Below are 5,370 nucleotides of genomic sequence, written 5' to 3'. Positions count from 1 at the left end.
GAATAATCAGTGAGACAGACATTTATAAATAACTAGTCACTGAATAGTACTCAGTATCATGTTTGTCTAGTCCGTTGGTTCCGACCAAATTCTATGAATAAAGTTGCAACTTGATATATATATTTATTTATTTGAACATATAATTGTTGGTACAAGAGGGCATCAAATATATATGCGCCACACAAAACAATGAGAATTTGAAGAGAAGAAGGAAAAAAAGGAAAGGTAAGTAGCGTAAAAAAACAATAACGAACAGATTAGTGTAAGGTTGTGTAATAACAATAATAATGAGGGAAACAGAAACGTACAATCAGAAGAGATCTTTCAGTTAAGGAAGAAGCAACCACTTTTTTATGAAGAAAGTAAAAGAAGGTTACATCAGGATCGCCACTGACTTCTATTCTGAGCCATATCTGATAACGTTTCTAACCACTGTGTTCCATTATCCGTTGGACCTCAGCCATGGTGTCGAGAAGGACCAACAGAAACCCGTCCTGTGTAGCTTTCTTTCATACCACTACACCATGTCATACACTGACCACCTCTCCGCTTTTTCCAACCAGTCCCAGCGTCCGCAAATAATGCACGACGAGGAATTCGCTGGGACGACATTCGTAAGACATGTCCAAGCCACCGAAGTCAGTGCTTCAAGATGGTGACACCAATTGAATTATCGTTTCTGTGCCCGAACCTCTGCATGGGCATTATCGCACAGTAAGAAAATATCATCAGAATACTCAAGGTCGATAAATCTTTCTCCAGGTAACAGATCCACACCGCCATTACTTACAGCAATCAAAGCTGTTTCCAGAATGTCATCGATGGCGAAGTTGAAGAAAAATGGTGAGATTGAGCAACCCTGCCTAACCCCACTGCTTGAATGGAACAATGAAGAGAGGTGGTTGTATTCCCTCACTCTGCCTGAGGTGTTTGCATATACATATATGATGAAATGTCGATAATTATGATATATATATATATACTGGTGTGTCCTTCAGATAGTTCTTAAAATGTATACAACACTAAACCATTTTTCTGAAAAACATTGACCATATATTGTTTTTCAAGCCCCCGTCACGCAAAAATAATTCAACACTGATAAACTTTTTTCTGGTTTTGTTCATCAATTAAGTAATAATACGTATCAACGAATATTAGGAACGGTCGATACCGATTACGTTTGAAACAATATACAAATCGAAATATTCAGTGTGAGTGGTTATGTTGATTTCACGATTTTGAATGATTGCTAAATGCATTGGGTATCGGTTTTTGGCAGTATATAGATATTGCTTCCTACACTTATCCATTCGGAATAAACAAATTAAATTAGAGAGCTAGTGTTTTATTTAATTATTTGAAAATATAAATATTGGTGCAGGGAGGCACCAAATATATATGTGCGACACAATGAAAATGAGGTTGTGAAAAAATAGAGGAAGGGAAACGAATACAGTAAAAAGGGAGAACAACAATGAACAGAAATTAATGTATAAAACTGAAATGATAATGATGGGAAGAGCAGTTCAGTTAGAAAAAGTACAATCAAAAAAAACTCTTTCAATCAAAGAAGTTACTCTCATTTTCATGAAGTAAAAGAAAGTTGCAGCAGGATCACTACAGGCTTCTATTCTGAACCACTTTTGACAATGTCGCAAGCCATTGTGTTGCACTATCTCTAGGACCACAACCAGGGAGTCGACAATGACTGACAGAAGCCTGTCTTGTACAGCTTTCTTTTATAGCACGACACCATGTCATGCACTGACCTCACCGCTTTTTCTAACCAGTCCCAGAGTCGGCAAATGATGCGCAATGCGAAATTCGTTGAGACAAGATTAGTAAGAAATGTCCAAGCCACCAAAGTCGGTGTTTCAAGATGGTGACTCCAACCGAATTATCTTCGCTGTGTCCTAACTCACATTGCCGAACTTCTGCATTACTATCATACGTAATACACGTCCCAACCACATCAGTTGGTGAATATTTATTACCTCATCAATCGACCACCCATCCCTATTCCTAATGGCCATGTCCCACGTCCATGAAGCTGAACGGAGAGAGCTGCCGCACAGTAAACTCGGTCTTTGGTCGGTAGACGGATATCTCGCCTACGCCACAAATGACGCTCGTTGGTTGAGAGTGAGGTTGTACAACAAACTGCTGTCTTAAAACAGAAGGAAAATACAAAAGCTCAGCACTAAAAATAGCACACTTGATGTTGCGGATTTTCGTCGCCCGTGCTAAGGCTTGTACGTACGGATTTAGCACATCTAAAAGTATCACTAAAAACCGTATGCAACCAACCTCGAGCAGTTTTCCCTTAGGCATTGGATCATGTTCCCAATTCGCAAACACTACTATTATTCCGGTTTTCTTTACAGATAACTCAGGAAATCCCTCATCACAGTGCAGTCAACCGAGGAGAGACAACTGTCCACATACCAACAGTACTCAAGACCCTTTTGTTCACGATCAAATTCATTCATCACTTATTAATATGACTTAATCATCAGTGCTGACAATTCGATTTTACGAAATGGTCTCGAATTGTGCTCTGAACTACATCCTGGAGCTATCAATGTTCGTACTTTATACTGAATAAGACAACAAGCCTCTCCAGTCATTTACGTACATTACATCTCCGAAACCGTACAGATAGGATCACAGTGTGATCATCCGTTTGACCGCACTTCATCCATATGAAGAACTTGTGTGATCTACTCCTCGTGTATCTGAACACTTCTCCCACTACACATGACCGAACTGGAGTAGGTACACTAAAATACGATCTGTTATACTGAGTCCTTTGAACGGTCACCTGTGCACTGTCCGGAACACTAAGGACACACAAAGACAAATATCCATCTCGTTGTTTCCTGGTCGTCTCTGTATACGTTCTCACTGACTGCATGTAAAATGCGATAGGTAAACAAGCTCACCAATGATAAAGTGAGACGCCCACCACCACATTAACTTTCCTTGACCTTGTACGACTGCGTCTTATTTATTCACCAATCACATTTTGAACTCCGCCTGGAGTCCCTCCGGGGGCTACTGCCGGTTCCAAGCCCGGATAAAGGAGGAGGGTTGGGCATGGAGTTAGCGACCCCATCCTGTAGAAAACTAACTCGCTAAAAAAACGCTAACCAGAAAAAATTATTCAAACCTTCTAAACTCTGCCCTGGGAGTCAGAAGGTCTTCTTTTAGAAGAACTATGACGCCTCATGATGAAAGCCGAATTCCTTCGGAAGTTACGAGGCCGATGCCCCTTCTGACAACCAGAGCGACCATTTATTCAGGTACATGGAATGTTCGTACAATGTGAGAGACCGGAAGAGCCTTCCAAATTGCTGCAGAAATGAAAAGATACAACCTAGAGGTACTTGGGATCAGTGAAACACATTGGACACAAGTTGGACAACAACGACTAACTACAGGAGAGCTCCTGTTATACTCCGGCCATGAAGAAGAAAATGCTCCACATACACAAGGAGTTGCATTGATGCTGTCTAAACAAGCGCAAATGCGCTTATAGGATGGGAATCTCATGGACCAAGGATCATCAAAGCCTCTTTCAAAACAAAGAAAGAGGGCATTTCAATGAACATCATCCAATGCTATGCGCTTACCAATGACTACAATGAAGAAGCTAAAGATCAATTCTACAATAGGCTGCAGTCAATCATCGAGAAGTGCCCAACAAAGGACCTGACCATTCTGATGGGAGATTTCAACGCCAAGGTTGGAACGGACAACACTGGATATGAAGACATCATGGGACGACACGGACTGGGAGAAAGAAACGAAAATGGTGAGAGATTTGCAAACCTGTGTGCCTTCAATAAACTGGTCATAGGCGGCACCATATTCCCACATAAACGCATACACAAAACCACATGGACTTCACCGGATCACACCACGCAAAACCAAATCGACATCAACAAAACGTTCAGGAGGACGATGGAGGACGTGAGAACCAAGAGAGGAGCTGATATAGCATCAGATCATCACTTGCTGGTCGCCAAGATGAAATTGAAACTCAAGAAGCACTGGACAATGGGGCGGACAATATCACAAAAGTTCAATACGGCCTTTCTTCACGATACTAACAAACTCAACAAATTCAAGATAGACCTCAGCAACAAGTTCCAGGCCTTTCATGATCTACTCAATGGAGAAGGAACTACTGTGGAGAGCAACTGGAAGGGGATCGAAGAGGCAATCACTTCAACATGTCATGAGGTCCTGGGCCACAAGAAGCACCATCACAAGGAATGGATCACTGTTGATACACTGGATAAGATTCAAGAAAGGAGGAACAAGAAGGCAGCAATCAATACCAGTCGAACAAGAGCAGAAAAAGCCAAGGCACAAGCTGAATACACAGAAGTAAACAAACAAGTGAAGATGGGCATAAGAATCGACAAACGTAAATATGTGGAAGATTTAGCAACGACCGCGGAAAAGGCTGCAAGAGAAGGAAACATAAGACAATTGTATGACACGACAAAGAAACTCTCTGGAAATCGCCGCAAACCAGAACGACCAGTGAAAAGCAAGGAAAGCGAGGTAATCACCAACATTGAAGAGCGACAAAACAGGTGGGTAGAACACTTCAAAGAACTCTTGAATCGACCGGCTCCACTGAACCCACCCAACATCGAAGCAGCACCCAAGAACCTCCCAATCAATGTTGGCCCACCAACAATTGAAGAAATCAGCATGGCCATCAGACAAATCAAGAGTGGCAAAGCAGCGGGACCAGACAACATTCCAGCAGAGGCACTGAAAGCAGACGTAGCGGCAACTGCAAGGATACTCCACATTCTCTTCAATAAGATTTGGGATGAGGAACAAGTACCAACAGACTGGAAAGAAGGACTTCTGATCAAAATACCGAAGAAAGGCGATCTCAGCAAGTGTGATAACTACAGGGGCATCACTCTTCTCTCAATACCGGGAAAAGTCTTCAACAGGGTATTGTTAAACAGGATGAAGGACTGCGTAGACGCCCAACTTCGTGACCAACAGGCAGGATTCCGTAAGGATAGATCGTGTACAGACCAAATCGCAACTCTACGGATCATTGTGGAACAATCAATTGAATGGAATTCATCGCTCTATATCAACTTCATTGACTACGAAAAGGCATTTGATAGCGTGGACAGAACAACACTATGGAAACTTCTTCGACACTACGGCGTGCCTCAGAAGATAGTCAATATCATACAGAACTCATATGATGGATTACACTGCAAAATTGTGCATGGAGGACAGTTGACAAAGTCGTTTGAAGTGAAGACCGGTGTTAGGCAAGGTTGCCTACTCTCACCCTTTCTCTTTCTCCTGGTGATCGACTGAATCATG

Source organism: Schistosoma haematobium, chromosome ZW (assembly GCF_000699445.3).
Source record: "Schistosoma haematobium chromosome ZW, whole genome shotgun sequence".
Taxonomy (NCBI): domain Eukaryota; kingdom Metazoa; phylum Platyhelminthes; class Trematoda; order Strigeidida; family Schistosomatidae; genus Schistosoma; species Schistosoma haematobium.
The sequence above is the reverse complement of the archived record's forward strand: the minus strand, read 5'-3'. Positions refer to the sequence as shown.